Source organism: Hyaena hyaena, unplaced genomic scaffold (genome assembly GCF_003009895.1).
Source record: "Hyaena hyaena isolate Hyena2069 unplaced genomic scaffold, ASM300989v1 scaffold_290, whole genome shotgun sequence".
NCBI classification, from domain to species: domain Eukaryota; kingdom Metazoa; phylum Chordata; class Mammalia; order Carnivora; family Hyaenidae; genus Hyaena; species Hyaena hyaena.
The window spans coordinates 653865-673453 of NW_024080926.1; the positions used below are offsets into that span (position 1 = coordinate 653865).

Below are 19589 nucleotides of genomic sequence, written 5' to 3' on the forward strand. Positions count from 1 at the left end.
GTCTTAGTAGAGAGCAACAGTACTGAAGGGCATGCCACCCTGACACAGAGCTGGCATAGTAAGGCACACATAAATGCAGAGCACACAGGAACAAACCCATGCACATATAGGACCTGGATACATTACGGAGTGTGCATTCCAGATCAGTGGAGAAAAGTATTGTTCAATAAATGGTACTAGATAAATTGTTTTTCCTTGTGGATAAAAATCATATTGGATTCCTACATCACACCCCAAAACTATCCCCATATAATTTAGAAAACTATTAAAAGAAAATATAAAAGAGTAACTTCTGAGTTCGGGATATAAATGAGTATCTAAAATGAAAGATCCTAAATGGGCAAATTTGACACATTAAATATATTAAAATCCAGAATTTCTATTCATCAGAAGACACCTTGTGACAATAGACGGTACAAACTGGGAAATAGCATCTTAACACATGAAACCAACAACATTAGTCTTCAAACTATACAAAAAATGCTTTCAAATCGAGGAGAAGACAATGTCCAATCCAATGGAAAACTAGACCCAAAAGATGCACCGTCTTTTTACAACAGAGGCCAAAGGTGGTGGCTGAACATGCCAAACAGAAGCTCAGAGTCATGGGTATATTATACTCACTTGACTATTAACTGGGCAAAACTCAAGAAGCTTAATCACACCAGTGTGCCTGGATGGCTCAGTCGGCTAAGTGTCCACCCTTGGCTCAGGTCATGATCTCATGGTTCATGGGTTTGAGTCCCACGTCTGGGCTGACAGCTCAGAGCCTGGACCCTGATTCTGATTCTGCGTCTCTCTCTCTTTCTGCCCCTCCCCTGTTTGTGCTCTCTCTCTCTCTCTCTCTCTCAAAATAATAAACATTAAAAACATTTTTTTAATAAGCATGATAGCGGCAAGTTTTGGGAGAAGACAAGCATGAATCTTACATGAAAGCTATTCACTTCTGATGACAATATGAACTCATATAATCACTTCTGAAAGCACTACTTTTCTCGTAATGTTGGTCATGAATTACCCTCTCTTCAGGCCCAAAGTTCCTCCTAAGTATATAATCGAGAAAAAAAAAATGCACATGTGAAGCAGAGACGTGGGCCAGAACGTCAAGAGAAGACTGTGTTATGCCAGTAAAACACTGAAAATAACCCAATGTCCTCTGGCGGGAAGATGCATGAATTGCTCCATGTCAACATTAGCAAATATTATATCATGATAAGATAAATAAAGGCAGCAACAGGGAACAGTGTGGTTAAATCGTAGAAACAAAACACAAGTCTGCTCACAGCAGGACACCATTTCTAAGAGTAAAATTCTCTACAGTTTGGCGATCGATACACAGACCACCCTCCCAGAGCAAGGGAAGCTTAGGGGAAGGATGGGACGTGAGGGTACAGTCAGACGTGGGAGAACATTCCCAGGGATGCGTCAGTATTGATAATGTTTTGTTTAAGAGACAGGCTCATAGATGTTCATTACACACATAGATGTGTGTGAGAGTCACATGCATAACTCACACATGTGAGCGGTTCAACACATCACACCCTACCTGACGTTTCTCTAAAAGCCCTCCTTAGAACGGTCCAATGGCATAGTCTGGTTTAGGCTTAAAAAGGGATCATTTCATGCATATTAAATTTTTCTAGATGAGTAAACCAAAAACAAAAAAAGAAAGAAAAAAAATCACACCTGTTTTGTTCCGGAGAAAACAAAGACATAGGGAATTTAAGTTGGTATTTAATATCCACTCTGTAGTTTTATTTTAATGATTATGTGTGTGCACTAATTTCAAGAAGAGGGAACCAGATTAATTGGTAAACTTTAAAAACTCAAAATCAGATGGGGCACCTGGGTGGCTCAGTTGGTTAAGCAACTGACTTTGGCTCAGGTCATGATCTCATGGCCTATCTGTTTGAGCCCTGCATCGGGCTCTGTGCTGACAGCTCAGAGCCTGAAGCCTGCTTTGTATTTTGTGTCCCTCTCTCTCTCTGCCCCTCCCCTGCTCATGCTCTCTCTCTCTCTCTCCCTCTTTCTCAAAATAAATACATAAATAAACATTAAAAGTTTTTTTCCAAAAAACTCAAAATCAGAGATAAGATCCTCGATGGGTTCAGAAAGTCCATTGTTGGCTCACTTCCAATGAATTTAAAGAGAACATGGATGGTTTAGCTGAGTGGGTAGCCAGGTCTCTGAATGGAAATCCTGAACAACACATCCACCCTCCCATCAACTCCATCTTCACGGCCAGAGACCCAGCTCTAGGCTACAGAAGATTCAACTTCAATGCCAGCTCCTAACATCCACGATTCCACGATCCTTGGTGTAGAGCACATCCTTCTGTCCTGTCCTATAACAGAACAGGGATCTTCCTCAGACCGTGCACTTTTGATTTACTCTCTATTCTGCTGGAAACTTTTTGAATCCTTAAAAAAAAAAAAGTATTGTGAAATGCTTTCCCCAGGCTAGCACCCCCTTCGAAGATTATGAAATATGACTGGTTTCCCATCTTGAAACAATTTATACTCAAAACATCCTGTTACTTGTTAGTCCTCACATTCACTCACTTACTCATACGGTGGAGAAAGCACAGAATGCAACTCATTCCGATTTTTCAACCCTCACATTGCATTTGATTTTCTTGCCGGGGGAGGGTGATAAGGTGATGTTCTTTGGTGTTCACTTCAGCTTATACTTCAGCTTACACCAGCACTGAACTCTAAACGGACAAGGAGGATCCAGAACAAAATCACACAATACTGTGTGGTCCTCTTGCGTGGCCTCGCTCCCAGGGACAGATACCTAGAGCCCACTGGTACCTCTCCTGTCCTGCACCAATCCTGTCCATCCACGGTCTTCACAGTGATGGTCCTAAACCGTGCAAATAATTCATCGGGTTTCAATACACATGGCCCCTCTCATGGCTGGGCACAGTGACTAAGGGGACTCAGGAGAACTTCAACACCCACGTAAAACCGGTTCAAGATCCATTTTGCATATACGTACATATCTGAGAACAGATGGTGCGTGTAAAAATGAAACTCGATTTTTTTTCCATTTCTTCCACATGTATGCCAAAAAACACACAATAATAAAATAAAAACTAGTTTTAGTGATCCACCAGGAATTTAATTGGTGGATTAAAAAAAAACCCACCTTTAGAAACCACTTGATCTGTATGAGAATAAATTACCAAGATATTGCTCATTTAAGGCCCAATTTCTGCAAAGTATGTCAAAACAGTAGACTAAAGCTACAGAAGTTGCTTAATTGTACTCATTACTTTTTCTCTTAGAGGCACCTTGTTTAAACCAACGTGCTCAGGAAGAACTGAAAAAATATAAATTTTCATGTACTTCTCCATATAAAATATCTTAGTGCACTACATTATAACAGTGCTTCATTGTATGTTTGCCCGTATTATTTGCCTACTCGGTGTGTTCCAATAACTGAAGACACAAAGACCCATTTTCACTGCCAAGCCAATCACGCCATCAGATTTCCTTTCTATCAGAAAACGTTCCACCTCATTATTCAATTCAAATAAACGTGTTGATAGAGAGGCACTTTATAAAAAAACACTAGAAATAAGTTATGGGACACACTCGAAAAATCACTTATTAAAATGAGGACAGTCAAGAATGAAAATGAGATTAAGGTAATTGATTTGTATTATCCCTTTTATGGTAAATCATAATGACCTGCTACTAATGGCTTCCTCACTGATATTTCATCAAGCAATATTAAATGTAGCTAAGATCATAAGTCATTTATGCACCTCGAAGGACACCAGAAGCCGGATGTTTCTTTGGTAAACTGTGTGTGCGTGAGTCTGTGAAGTTCCCTTGTTAGCCTTTTAGGAATGACCAGAACAAAGTCCTGTCTTTTTAAAACCAGGGGTGGGAGTGGGGGGAATCCCTTAGTTTTGTTAGGTCACGTGATCAAACGTTTCCTTTTGACTCTTGGCTGCTCCCGATCTTTTCTTCCTACAGGAAGCACAACAGCCCCCAGCGAATCTGTCCAAATCACTTTAAAATTTTTTTTTAAATCCTATCACTACCAGGGCACCTGGGTGGCTCAGTCAGTTAACAGTCTAACTCTTGATTTCAGCTCAGGTCATGATTTCTGAGATCTCATGGCTCATGAGATCGAGCCCTGCCTTCAGGCTCTATACTGACAGTAGGGAGTCTGCTTGGGATTCTCTCTCTTTCTCTGCCCCTCCCCCACTCCCAAAAATAAATAAACTTTAAAATAAATAAATAAGATCCTATCATTACCTTTCATTTTTATGGTTCTTCATCAACCAAGGGATAGATTCTACCTCCAAATATTCAGGACCCAGCACACGTGGCTCCTGAGACCTCTTCCTCTCACCTCTGCTTCTGTCCTTGCCCGGGAGGGCAGCTCACAAAGTCTCAGTGGCCTGGGACATTCCATCCTGCAGCACCCCTTCCTCTGGGTTTTGCTCTGTCCTGCACTGAGGTCTGGGAACTGGAGGTCCACGTGGTGGGTTTGTTCACATTAGTCACAGAAAAACACAAAAGCAGAGCCTCCCCGTCCCCCCTCCCCCCGCTCCCCACCCCTGCACCTGACCCTGCACAGAGGGATGCTCACAGGCGGTCGGCCGCTGACCCGTCCAGAGAAACCTGCCTTCCCAGGGCCACGTCCTCTCTTCTCTGACCTGAAGTCCCCAAGGCCGCCGGCACCGCAGGGAAGTTCACGGCGCTCACGGAGGAGGCGCTCACGGAGGAGGTGCTCACGGAGGAGGCGCCCGGGCTGCACAGCGGCCGCAGCGGCCCTTGCACTCACAAAAAGTGACCCAAAGCTCTCCAACAACCAAAAAAGAACAAAAAATAAATACAAAGCAACTGCCACTAAGATAAATGTGGAAAATGTGGTTGTGATGATTTATTCTAACGGAGCCTTCGGCCACATCATCTCAGAACAGCATCTTCAACTGTTTCCCTTTCTAAAAATACGGCGCGCCTAACCACTGCAGCCATGCTGCAGCCGAGGGAAGTCAAGCCAGTATTGATATTTTCGATTCTAGTTAGTGTTTTAAACGACCTTTGCCTTAAAGCTTCACCAGCCGAGAGCAGAGGTGACTGAACGGGGCCTCACGGCTGCAGCCGCGCTCACGGGCGGCCCTTCTGGCCCCAGGTCACGGCCAAGTCAGAGTTTTTCCCGGCGCAAGATGTCTTTTCTTGCCAATGACATTCTCCACTTGAAGGAAAAAAAACCCAAAACCCAAAACAGAATTATCTTTCAGATTTAGCGTCTGCAGTCACAGAAGTGCGATTTGGGGGTGGTTTATGGTTCCTGAAGACTGTTTCTCTTTATAAATCCCAAACATTTAAAAATATCTTGTGCTTGTGCTGAAATGTCATTTTCTGGTATTTTGGCCTCTTCAACATGAAATCTTTTGTGCCTATGAAGCCAGTTCACGGCTCCTGGAATTTGCTGGAACGTCCTGGGAGGTGGGTGTGGGCAGGAAAAAAGGCTCGGTGGGGTCCGCCTGACAGCGCCTTTTCTCCAGGGAGCCCCCCTGCCTCCCTTACACGTGAGGACACTCTCCAGATCTCTGGGCCAGGAGAGATGCCCGAACCCTAAAATGTTAAAGTTGACGTTAAAGAAAGAAAAGGCCGGCACGCTCATAGTTCCCAAGGCCTGAGGAGAAGGGGAGGAAGAATCACAAATCTCGAAGCCCGTATTTCCTCCTTCCTCCGGGGGTGCAGGGAGCCCCCGCAGACCCCCCCCCCCCACGCAGGACGGCTCCGGGGCGTATGGGCCGCACTGGTCTGCACTTAGGGGTCCAGCAGGATGTGCCCGCAAGCTGTCTGGTCAGGCAGTGAGAGGCCAGGGGCGGAACCCGGAGCCGGGGCCTGGCGGGAGGAACGGGGGCCTTTAGGGACCTGCCCAATCCCAGCCCAGGCTACGGGTGTCCCTCAACCACTCCCGCCGGATTCCTACCCCACAGTGTGGACCCTCCCTACGCTTCCTCGGCGCAGCGGCCGCCCCGTCTTTCCCCTGCACACACTGTCAACTCAGGCCGCGCTCTCACTTTGCCACCACCCCCCTCCCCGCTCGGCCTAACGGGAATTCAGGTCCTGGTCACCGGGTGCCTCCAACTCGCCAGCCGAGCTGTCTAAGAAAACACGATCACACTTGATGCGGGACTGGAGTTGGGGGCGCCGCCTCAGGCTACCACGTGGCCACTCCTTGCAGAAGGCTTTTCACTGCTGCCCTGGTCTCCCCAAACTTGCAATCCCCCCTCCACAGCGGCGCTCTCCGCTGGCCACCAGGCTTCCCAGGTCACAGACACAATACAAGCCACCAGAAGATGACGGCAGAGCCTCCTGCGGCGGGCCACCACCTGGGTGCCACCCTGTGTCCTCGGCCCTTCCCCCCACCCCCACTCCTCCACAAGCCCACCTGTACAAGACGCACCGCCCACCTGCTCCGGAAGAGAGGTCAGCAAGGTGCTGGCTTCATTCTCAGTTTCCAGTCTCTGCCCAAGGGCTGCCCTGGGCACACGAGCTCGCCGCCAGTACGCTGGTGACTCCCCTGGCCTTACTCACCCCGCCGGACACCACCCCTAGCCCACTCCCTCCGCGGCCCAGCGTCTCGGGACAGCGGTCAACAGTCTCTCTCCCTGTCCTCGCCTCCGGCCGTCTCTCCGCAAACACTCCAATGGTGCCTTTGTCCACAGCCGCCAGACCCCCATGTCACCTCCTGTTCTCCCCAGAGCCACTGGTGAGTGACCCCAGAGCCTTCTCAGCCCTCACCTCGCCTGCACCGGCCGCTCACACACACACCCTCCCCCCGCTGTGAGATGCTTCCGTGCAGGCTTCCAGGATGCCACACTCTTGATCTCCCCCTGCGTCCCTGGCTGTCCCCTCCTGGTCTCCACTGCCGTCTCTTCCTCTCCACTCGCTCCCCCCAGAGCTGGCATGTTCTAGGGCCCCGTCCTCAAAACTCTCCCCTCGCCGGGATCTCCTCTAATACCGGCACAGGCCCCAGACTCCCGTGACCCGGCAGCCAGATCTCCGCCCTCCGCTCTCAGGTCTGCACGGTCCCCTCCGCGCAGCGTCTGCCTTACCATCTCTCCCCACGCTCAGAACCCAGCTTCCCAATCCTTTCTGTAACCCCACCTCCTCTACCCGCGGATGTCCCCGTTTCTGTGGGTGACAGCTCTGCCTAGTGACCGGCTAAAACCCTCGACATGCCTACAGCCTCGCCCCTTCCTCTCACACGCCACACCCATTCTGCCAGGATTCTGTCTTCAAACTGTATCCAGAACGTGACCGCTTTTCACTCTCTCCACTGCTACCTTGGAGCAAGACACCATTATCTCTTGTCTGGACGATAATGGGTTTCTCTACTGGCCTCTAGATAGTCTCCTGGTCCACCCGCATCCTCCACCCCCTGCATCCTATATGCACACAGAGGCCAGAATGAACCTATTAAAATGCAATGCAAATCCTGTCCATCCGCTGCCTAATACCCCACGCTGATTGCCCATCAGAAAACCTAGAATTCTCGGGGCGCCTGGGGGCTCAGTCAGTTAAGCGCCCGACTTCAGCTCAGGTCATGATCTAACAGTTCGTGGGTTCGAGCCCCGCATCAGGCTCTGTGCTGACAGCTCAGAGCCTGGAGCCTGTTTCAGATTCTGTGTCTCCCTCTCTCTTTGACCCTCCCCTGCTCACACTGTCTCTCTCTCAGAAATAAAATATAGATAGATAGATAGATAGATAGATAGATAGAATCTAGAATTCTCCAACCGCCTGTGATGCTACACATGGTCAGCTTTCTGTTCAACCCCCCCAAACTCACTTCTCTCTGCTGGTTTCCCTCCAGCCACCCTGCCTCCTTGGTGTTTTCCCACCCGCCAGTGGGCCTCTGCACCCACCCTTTTCTTCTAACTGCAATGCTCCTGTCCCAGACACCAAGTGGTTAGTCAGCACAACTCCTTAAATCCGTGTTCAAATGTCAACTTTTTAATGAGCCCTTCCTGGCCACCCCCCTTTCGAGCTGCAACCCGCCCCACCCTCCACACTGTGTCTACTTTTTTCTTCTCTCCACAACATTCAAGGCCTTGTAACGAAACGTATAATTTCCTTCTTCACGCTGGCCGCTGTCTGTCGTCTGTCTCCCCGCTCCTCCACTCGCATCCCCACTCAACTAGGATCTCCACGAAAGCCGGGGTTTGTGTGCTGAGTTCAGTGTGTTCTGAGTGAGACCAGCACCTGGCATAACCCTGGCTTCTCGATGAATTAATAAGTCAATGGGACCTTCGATACATCTTCTGAACCCGTTTCCTGGTCCACAAAGCTAGACGGGCAATATCAACCCCATGGGTTGTTAGAAGCAGCAAATGAGGGCCCACGTGGAAATCTTCATTAAACACTAGTTACTATAACAGCTTAACATATGTTGAGAAGCATCCTTAAAATTAATTCAGGAGCAGTGTATTCAGCAATTGCTTACATGGTGCATGTGACAAGGTGCACAACCCCCCCCCCCCCCCCCCCCACGGCAGGGCTATGCTCTTTCTGGTGGCTGAGGTTCTACTAAGATATAAATGAAGGGTTTCGAGCCTTCATTTTCCAAATTCAGAATTACCTCCGGGAAGTCCTGAGGGGAGGAAAGGAACGGTCTTCTGGCCACGTCCTGGGGTCCTGGCGCTCCTACGTGCATTCAGCCGGCTCCTCCCCTCACGGCGGGCCGCCCATACGGAACCGTGGGAGAAGGTCTCGGTCCTGGGGTCCCTCCACACCTGGCGACCTGGAGCGGTCCACACTCAGCAGGGTGCCCGCCACCTGGGAAAGGCGAGGACAGCACAGGAGCTCAGACGCAGCTTGCAAGGAGGAGGCTGCAGGGACCATCGTGCTGACGTCCAGCCTCCCCAGCAGCAGCCTCTCAAATCTCCGAGCCAGGACGGGAAGCTGTTGATACGATTACTAAAACCTGTATCAGACCCAGCATTTGGGAAGTATCCTAGTTCACTGGGGAGGTCTGTGGTATAACTAATTCCACCAAGGAGTTAACAGATAAATCCACCAGCACAGGTAATTCTCAGATAACAACTTGTCCCAGGTTCTCCCTTCTGTCCCCACCCCCCTTTTCCGTTCACAGCCATTGGATTTCTCCCAACTGGATTCCTAGAGGCAAAGGTTCAGGTCCACGGAAAAGCTTACGAATGAGACAAGATTATGTTGACTGTAATCCCTAAGGCAACCACTAAGAAAATAATTTAAAAGTATGTAAAAAAATAAACAACCGAATTAAAATGGTATACGAGAAACTATTTCGCGTAAAAGAAAAAGGACATGAGACCCATGGGAAATAAATAGCGAAATGGTAGGCATAAATTCTACCTTATGGCTAATTATGCAAGATCATCTGAACACTAGTCAAAAGGCAGAAACTGGTAGAATGGATTTTTAAAAAATGCACTGTTAGAGAAGAGACGCATTTCAGAGCAGCATCAAAAAGATTAAAATATTATAAACTTAACAAAAGACATGTGAGGCTTGTACAGTGAAAACTACCAAAACGTCATTGTAAGAATTCAAAGACCTGAATAAATAAATGGAAAGACATCAGTGCATGTAGGCTACAAAACAGTAAAGATACCAATGCCCTCCAAACTGATCTTCAGATTCAAATGTAATCCCTATTCAAATCCCAGTTCCCCATTTTCTTTTTTTGTTTGTTTGTTTTGAAATCGACAAGCTGATCCTAAAATTCATAGAGAAATCCAAGAGACTCAAATAGCCAAAAGAACCTTGAAAAAGAAGAGCCAAGTTGGAGGAGTTGCACTTCCTGATGTCAAAAAAAAAGCTACAGTAATCAAGATAGTGTGGGACTGGCATAAGAACACAGAGATCACCAGATTAGAACTGCCGGTTCAGAAATAAACCCATACATTCATGGCTGATTGTTGACAAGAATTCCATGACGTTTGAAAGGACAAATGACAGTCTTTTCAACAAATGGTGCTGACATGCAAAAAATGAATCTCGACACAGACCTTATAACTTTCATAAAAAAATTAACTCACAATGGGTCAGACCTCAACGTAAGAGCTAAAATTATAAAACTCTTAGAAAAAAACATAGAGGGGTAAATCCTTGTGACCCGCAATGAGGTACCAGTTTCTTAAATACGTCACCAGAAGCACAAACAATAAAATAGAAGCTAAAATGCTAAAATGTCATGTGTCAAAAAACACCATTAATAAAGTAAAAAGAAAAAGAGGGAAAATACATACAAAACGTTATGTCTGACAGGGACCTATTATCTAGATTATACAAAGAACTCATACAACTTAACAGCAGAAAGACAAATAACCCAAATCAAAAATGGGCAAAAAGTCTGAATAGACATTTCTCCGAAAAAGCCATTCTATGTACAATAAGCACAAAAAAAAGTTCAACATTCGATTACCATGCATTTTGTATGTTGTATGTATTACATACTGTATTGTTACAATAAAGTGACATAGAGAAAATAAAATGTTGTTAAGAAAATCGTAAGGAAGAGAAAACACATTGACAGTCCTATATTTTATTTAGCGAATGTACATATTAGTGGACCCATGCATTTCAAACCCATGTGGTCCAAGGGTCACCTATACTTTAAAGTGGTGAAGCTTACCTCAGTGAAACTATTGTTAAAAAAGAGGTGTGCCTGGGTGACTCAGTTGGTTAAGTGTCTGGTTTTGGCTCAGGTCATTATCTCAAGGTTCTGGAGTTCGAGCCCCGCATCAGGCTCTGTGCTGGCAGCATGGAGCCTGCTTGAGATTCTCTCTCCCTCACTCTGCCCCTTGCCCCCACCTCTCAAAATAAATAAACTTAAAAGAAAAAAAAAAAAAAGAAAGAATGAAACATCAGGAGCACCTGGCTGGCTCAGCTGGTGGAACATGTGGCTCTTGATCTCAGGGTCATAAGTTCGAGCCCCATATTGGGTGTAGAGATTACTTATATAAATAAACTGTAAAAAACAAAACAAAACTGGATAAAGTATAAAAAGAGAAAGGCAATATAACTCCTGAATTTCCCAAACTCTCTTTCCTCAAGTACAGTGTCTGCTCAGGAACATAACACCAGCATCTGAACTTGGCTTATTTTTAGGCATCTCTGGTCAGGGAGCAAAGAACAAAATCAATTCAGTTTTGCTAGTCACTTCAAAGAGGGGCATCAGAGAGCAGCAAAGGTTTAAATCTGAGTAGACATGAGATACATCCAGATGGATAAACCCACAGCTATTCCTTCCTCGCTGCCGTCTACCATGACAAGCTTTCCTAAATGCATTCTCTTGTGATGTTCATGGCCAGGCTCCTGAGTCCAAAGCCTTCCATGTTATGGCTGAGGCTGAGAGTTCGACCCGCCCCCAGCATCACCTGGCCCTTGCAGAGAACAAGCCTCTTCCCTGCCGAAAGCTATACCTCCTTGGTCCTGAGGCATCAAGATACGGACTCCAGAAAACGTGACCCCACTGCTTGCAAGTCTATTCTCTGCCTTTACATAGCAATACACTCAGACCCTTCCAACTGCGAACAATACAATAGTCTTTTACTACCTGCTTCTCTCACTTTTCCCAGGTTAGAAGAACCAGTAAGTAGAATGATAATCTCCAGCAGGAAAGGAAAAGGTCTCTGTTCAGCCGGTGCGCTGGCAAAAGTAGATTTTTCTAGCTGCCTTTTAAAAAGGTTTATAAAGGGAGGCTGCATGCAGAGCTCTCAACCCAGAGGGGTGTGCTGTGAGCCCGCGTGGCTTGGAGGCTGTCCGCGGGATGCAACCCCTCCCCGGACCCCACCTATCTGGAGCCCCACTGCCAGGGGGCTGCCTGCCCCTGCACTGCCCAGCACCACAACCAGGCAGGAATGAATGTGCTGTAGCATTTCCTGCGGTGGCCTTTTTGCCCATGTTGAGTAGGAGTCGCGGCAGCCTCCAGCCGGGGTTCGATTACCCGGGGATGAAGCACTGCTCTCAGCTGCGCTCTGCCTGCGGAGCTGCACGGAGAGTGAGTGGCCAGTCAGTCCCTCTCCTGACATTTTCCCACAGGCCCGGCTATTGTTAGTGCGCGGTTCTGCAGAGCGCCCGAGCGCACGTACTGCGGTGCTGCCGAAACACCGGCGTGAGTGCTCAGCTAGCCACCTTTCCTGCGCTACCATCTGCTGAGATCCAGGGTAGGAGTGACACAAAAACGGATGGGATGTGGGGCGCGTGGCTGGCTCGGTCGGAGGAGTACGCGACTTTTGATCTCAGGGTCATGAATCTGAGCCCCATGCCGGGTATAGAGACTACTAAATTAAAAAAAAGAAAGAAAGAAAGTTAAAATGGCTGGGATATGACCTTGCTCTGAGGGAGTTCAGACATTGTATCTCAAGGTCCTTACATTACCCTTTGAAAGCTTAAGAAAAGTTACTTGTGTTAGTGTTAGCCGTTTGAAGTGTATGTTGCTTGAACCAAAGCATGATACACTGAAGTGTGGGATGAGGCTTCTCATTTTGTAAGAGTATGCTCCTGTGGTAATTTCGATTTCATTTCAATATAATTTCATTAATCCACTCCTTTACATGAACACGGATGCTACATCAAATTATGAACAAACGGCTCAGTTGTTTGGGATGGCCTGAGAAAGCCACACTGGTGCAAAATCATGCATTAAAGAAGTTATTCTACTCATTTATTTCTTTCACCAACTGCATGTCTATCAGTACATAAATGGGTCCTGTTAGCACATTATATATAAGATTATTCTTTGTTAAATTCATTCACCAAAGAACAGCTGGAATCACCTAAAAACACAGGGTTAGGGATAAGCATTCCAAACCTTTAGAGATTTGATATATACACATATGCATATATACACTCAGATATTCTATATCAACACACATATATGCACTCAAATATACATGGTAGTCAGGTATTAAATATATATACACTCAGATTTTACATATGTACACATATATACATACACTCAGATATTACATACATATATACATACACTCAGGTATTACACATATACATATACACACTCAGGTATTTTATATATATATACATATATATATACTCATACATACATACGCTCAAGTATCATACATAACGACATTCAGATATCATATACACATTCAGATATTATAGATGTACACATATATACAAGCACTCAGGAATTACACACATATACACACACATATGTACATATATACACACACTCAGGTAGTATATATATATATGTATATATATGCACTCATATACATACACTAAGGTATCATACAAAATCACATTCAGATATCACATATACACTCAGGTATTATACACGTACGCATATATAATACACTCAGGTGTACTGTATTATATATACAGTATACTGTATTATATATATCAGATGTTACATATATACACACTCAGGTATTATATTCACACACATATATACAGTCAGATACTATATGCACATATATGCACACACAGACGTAGATTCCAGGTAAACGTCAGGACTAGTGGACGCTGCTGAGGGAGCACAGTGGTCAGAAACGGGGCGGCGGGGCCAGGCTGAGTGGCGCGCCCACCCCACGCGGCAGCTGAGGTGCGAGTTCACAGCAGTGGACAGCAGTGTTTTAGCCAAAGCTGGCTTTTCCAGGTAACCATGGAAGGAGAAGAAAGGACCACTTTCCGGAAGGAAAAGGAAGGAGGGCGGACGTAAGTGAAAACCGAGAAGGAAGCAGGACTGGGGGTCCCAGCGGGAATGAAGTATTCAGGTGCACGAGGAGTAGCTGCAATGGGGGAGGACGGTGATCAGAGGGGGTGCTGGGCGTCCGGGGCCAGAGCCACCAGGTACCACTCCAGGAACGGGCAGCTGCCGTGAGACAGAAGCCACGATACTGGAAAGGAGGTCTAGGGAGAAGCAGGATCCTATTTTAATTATTTCTTTATTTACTTTAAATAGGATCCTACTTTTAGAATGATCCTCTGTGTAGACAGAGAAACTGCAAATGCATAACAGGAAGGAAGGAAGACGCGGTGGATTTGTAGGTAAAATCCTCAGTGGGCATGGAGGAGGGCCGGAGGGGGGGTCAGCAGAAGACTCAAAGGAGGGGATGGGGTGAGACAGTCACACATTTCAAGGGAGCAGGGGATGTTTGGGGAGGAAGAGGAGCAATGGTCTAGAAGCAGCAAGAAGAAAGAGGCATCGGCCCCATCCTGAGAAGTGCGTTCGCTGCCCCGGCAGCAGGTGCAGCACAGGCAGGAACGGTCAGGGCTGTGTTCACGGATGAGGGGACACATGAGCCCTGGTCCACGTCCAGACAGCTGGGCAGGGGCAGCCCTGCCTGCACCCTCTCCCACTTGGACTCTCCGATGTGGACACTCTGTGGTCTGCAAACAACGGGACAAAGACGGACAGCGGGACAAAGATGGGTCCTTCATAGCTAGTGTTGGGACACAGGCTGCACATGAGGAAAAATCAGGCTTGTTTCCCAACAATGCCTCAAGGTAAAACTACAACTTCACCAGCAAACCTCAAAAATAAAGAAGTCATAAAGAGCTAACTATATCTGGGCACCTGGGGGGCTCAGTCGGTTTGGCTTCCAACTTCAGCTCAGGCCATGATCTCACAGTTCATGAGTTCGAGCCCCGCGTCAGGCTCTGTGCTGAAAGCTCAGAGCCTGGAGCTGCTTCAGATTCTGTGTCTCCCTCTCTCTCTACCCCTTGCCCTGCTCACGCTCTGTCTCTGTCTCAAAGATAAATAAACATTAACCATTTTTTTTAAATCTAACTATAAAAAATGGATTTCTATATGGAAAAAAAAAATACCCTAAGTAGGAAATAAGTGAAAAACCTGGGAACAATCATTCTTGTTATATTACTAAACGATTAATATTCCTAATTGACAAAGGAGAAAAAAATAGAAACACTGCAAAAGAAAACTGGAAAAAGATGTGAACAAATAGACAAAGAGAAATGACACTAATGAACTTTTGAAAAGCTGCTGGATCTCACTCTTAATTAAAGAAATGTGGTAAAAAGATGCCATCAGACTAGCGATGATTAAAAACTCAACATCACTGGATAATAACTCCATATTGTTGAGTGTGGTGTGAGAGGCACTTAAATTTATTTTTTTAGGACTATGATAATAGGTGCCATTTGTAAAATAGTTTGAAAACAGATGCAAATATAAAACACACATACCTTTGACCCACACACAAGCACCAAAAGCAAATACTGGAAAGCTACTTAAATGCTCATCAGGAGGGATAAGTTGAATAAATAATAAGGTGTCATCCATACAAGTAAAGAATGAGGGGCGCCTGGGTGGCTCAGTCCGTTAAGCGTTCAACTTCAACTCAGGTCATGATCTCATAGTCCAGGAGTTTGAGCCCCGCGTCAGGCTCTGGGCTACAGCTCAGCCTGAGCCGGCCTTCAGATTCTGTGTCTCCCTCTCCCTCTGCCCCTCCCTCACTCACTTTCTGTCTCTGTCTGTCAAAATAAAATAAAGACATAAAAAATTTTTTTTAATTTTTAAAAATTAAAAATAGTAGTGCCTGGATGGCTCAGTTGGTTAAGCATCCAACTTCAGCTCAGGTCATGATCTCACAGTTCGTGGGTTCGAGCCCCGAATTGGGCTCTGTGCTGACAGCTCGGAGCCTGGAGCCTGCTTCAGATTCTCTCTCTCTCTCTCTCTCTCTCTCTCTCTCTCTCTCTTTCTCTGCCGCTCCCCGTCTGTCTCTGTTTCTCAAAAATAAATAAACATTAAGAGATTTTTTAAATAAATAAATAAATAAATAAAAATAAAAGAATGAGCCAGAACTCCAGGGGTTGGTATGAAAAGATGTCTATGACATAACAGCAAATAAAATGACATGGTACAATGTTTACAATACTCCAATCTGTGAATATACATTTAAGTAATACATTCACACATAACAGTTCTAGAAAAATGTAAAAGAAGACAAAAACCTGCTGATAATCACTTTAGACTAAAGGGAGTTGGACTCTTCATTTTATTCCTAATCAAACTTTTTTTTTTTTTTTTACTTTCTGCATTGATAACTCTAAGTTTTTAGAGTTAAAGATTTTTCATGTACTATATTACCAGTGAGGTAATACACATTGAGGGAAAATAACTATTTTTCTTCGGCCTCACCAAAGACCATGTGAAGTACAACATATTGCAAGTTTGAATTGAAATCCTACAGAAGAGCCCCATCGCTTTGCATTCTTGGGTCCCTGAAGCAAATCCTTGGTGTGAGGCCTGCCATCCGCAGATTAGGTAGCAGAAGCTCATCCTTCCCCTTCCTGTCTCTCTCTCTTCTTCATGGTGAATGCCCTTCTAGACTTGGGGCCAACTATTCATCAGCCCAGAACTGTGCTCACTTACCTACAACTTCTTCCACACACAGACACAAAAGGAATCCAGAGGCGATCTTTCCACTTCCCCCCAGTCCTTCCATTCCCAGGCTGAGAATTTCTTTAATCTCATGCCCAACGTGCAAACGAGCACTCCCCAAATAACGCAGATCCATGCAGTTCAGCCTGTGCAGCCGCGGTAAGTGGAGGCTTTCGCGTGCGCCATCTCTTTGACTCTAAGATGAATGGAGGTCTTGTCCAGCTTCAAGAAAGCAATCTCTGTCTCCGGGCATTGTCACTAATGGCCGTGCACGCTGGGGACAGAGAGCCCCACATGCCTCCCTTCAGAGCCGCACTGACTAACTCCACATTTGTCTTCTCTGGGGGAAAATAAAATACATTCTCCAGTAATGGAGACTTCTGTGAGATTAGCTATGGAACACATTCATTGGCTCATTGACTATCAATTAATTAAAGGAGTTTTTTTTTTTAATTCTCCTGTTGTGATAAAAGGCATTTGGCTACTTCCACCACCACTCCTGATTCTGAGAAATGACTCATAGAAAGGAATTTGATTCGCAGCTATAAACCTGCTCACGCAAAGCACGGACTGATTTACCTGACTGGATACTAAATTAGGCACAAAATAAGAAGCTTGTTACAGTAGAGGCATTACTGCAGGGGAAAAAAATGGAATGGTGAGATAAAGCATACACCGACATTAAAGAAGTTAGAAAATAATTCCTTTGACTATGTAGTTTGAAAATAAATAAGATAGATTTTATGTGCTGATAGAGGGGAAAATCTCCAGATTCAGTAGAAAAAAGCAGTATGCTGCATTTCCCATTCAAATAGGAAGGTAAGCAGGGCTGGTGTGCAAATATATGTAAGAAAGTGATATGAGGCTAAAAGCCTGGGGCAGGAGAAAGAAGGGCTTTCCATTGTAAAAGCTCCTGTACTATCAGGTTTTTAAATTCTTAATGTATATGTATTTTTAATTGAAGTAAAATTCAGGTAACAGAAAATTAACCATATTAAAGCAAATGATTCAGTGCCATTTACTACATTCACAATGTTGTACAGTCAGCACCTCCATCTAATTCTAAAACATGTGCATGGTCCCAAAATAAAACACACTACCCACTAAACACGTATTCTCCCCTCCTCCTCTGTCCAGTTCCTCACAACCAGCAATTTGCATCGTCTCTATGATTTTACCTATTCCGGATCTTTCATAAAAATGGGATAACCCAGTAAGTGACCGTTTATGTCTGGCTTCTCTTGTACTTCATACTTTTTTAATGTTTCTTTATTTGTGAGAGAGAGAGAGAGAGAGAAGAAAACAGAGTGTGAGCAGGGGAGGGGCAGAGAGAGAGGGAGACACAGAATCTGAAGCAGCTCCAGGCTCTGAGCTGTCAGCACAGAACCCGACACGGGGCAAGAACTCATGAGCCATGAGATCATGACCTGAACTAAAGTCAGACGCTTAACTGACTGAGCCACCCAGGCGCCCCTGTACTTCATTTTTAAAACTTCGGGGCACCTGGGTGGCTCACTCGATTAAGTGTCTGACTTCGGCTCAGGTCATGATCTCACAGTCTGTGGGTTTGAGACCCACGTCGGGCTCTGTGCTGACAGCTCAGAGCCTGGAGCTGCTTCGGATTCTGTGTCTCCCTCTCTCTCTGCCCCTCCCCCACTCGTGCTCTGTCTTTCTCTGTCTCTCAAAAAATAAATAAACATTTAAAAATAAATAAATAAATACTAACATTTAGGGGGCACCTGGGTGGCTCGGTTGGTTAAGCGTCCAACTCTTGGTTTTGGCTCAGGTCAAGATCTCACGGTCTGTGGGTTCAAGCCCTGCATTGGGCTCTGTGCTGACACCGTGGAGCCTGCTTGGGATCCTCTCTCTCTCCCTCTCTCTCTCTGCCCCTCCCCTGCTCTCTTGCTCTCTTTCTCAAAATAAATAAACTTTAAAATAAAATAAAATAAAATGTCTGACATCTTTAAAAAAAGAACAAAAAACCTTAACATAAATCAAATATTGCCTCAAACTATTTTATCCAAGTCATTCATTGTCACTTTTTTTTTTTCAAAAATATCTGAAGGCCTAATTATCTGTAAACCCATTATATCATGCCCCAAAGATGACAGAGAAGTGATCCAACCCATGCAAAGATTATCCAGATAAATATTTTCTGCTCAATAGTGCAAAAGTTATCAGTCAACCAAAAGTTCTGAACACACAACCTATGCAGAATATCCGGCAAGGTTTCATAAGTCATTTAGAAGAAACAGAACGTTAGATTCAAAGCTGGAAGGGAGTAGAGGGTCCATTACATCTTACTAATAGGCTAGAAAGTCAAAGCCCACACCCCCAAAACTGGCCGGCTTCCTGCTTCCATTTGTGACCTGTCCACAGCCACGGCCAATGCCTTCGAGGGGCTTGTAAGTGAAGAAACGCGCCTGACAGAAGAGCACCTGTGGGTGTAAAACTTGGAGGCTGGGAGCCTGAAGTTTCAGCTCTCGACACGCATAGCACAGGGAAGCCATCGGCCACATCCTCACGAGGAAAGGCTGGACAAACCAACAATCAGGTGCTTCTTGCACCCATAAGAAAATGGGTCATAGGGCAAACCAACCCCCAAAACCCGGCAAGAGGTGAGGCAAAGAGAGTCACAGCCAAGGTCGGCCCGCCGGGAGGAGGACCCGCCAGGGCCGCAGCTGCTGGGAACACCCGATGGCATGTTCGTGAATTGCTGGCGTCTGATGAACTAGCTCGAGAGTGACAAGGAAACTCACAGGAGCCACAGTCTTGAGGGAGCCCCAGGTTTTTGTGGGTTTGACTCCTCCCTCCCCAGAGTCCCACCGGGTCTGCACAGCGAAGAGCCAAGAACATCCCAGTCAGGCAGGGGAAGAGGAACCGAGCGAAGCAGGCGTGGGGCGTGGGGCGTGGGGCGGTCCGCGTGACACAGTCGCGTCCTACAGGCCTCTCCTAACCTGACGGAGGACAGTGACCTGTATCCTCCCCTCCAGCCCCATATGCTGCTCCTCGGCTCACCTGAGGAGCGGCAGAACAGCCCGAAGCACCGGAGAGGGCTGGCTACCGGGGCCTGCTAGAAGGCTGGGGCGTAGTCCTGAGAGAAAAGAACGCTTTCCTGCCCCCCAACTTAGCGCCCACTAACAGGGGCCCATCTGATCACGATGAGCGACAGCTCAAAGGGCTGCAAGTAAGGGACGCTA

The 19589-nt window shown here is 46.1% G+C and overlaps 1 protein-coding gene across 3 annotated transcripts in view; it reads right to left on the reverse strand.

Annotated features, from left to right (window-relative positions):
- Positions 1-19589, reverse strand: part of RNF144A (ring finger protein 144A) — a 121739-nt gene that overhangs the window by 85280 nt on the left and 16870 nt on the right. Inside the window, exon 2 of one of the 3 annotated variants that reach the window (XM_039247292.1) lies at positions 8617-8813. The exons of the other annotated variants lie outside the window; for them this stretch is intronic. The gene's annotated coding sequence lies outside the window, so the exon portion shown is untranslated. The remainder of the gene's footprint in view (positions 1-8616; positions 8814-19589) is intronic. 3 annotated transcript variants of the gene reach the window in all.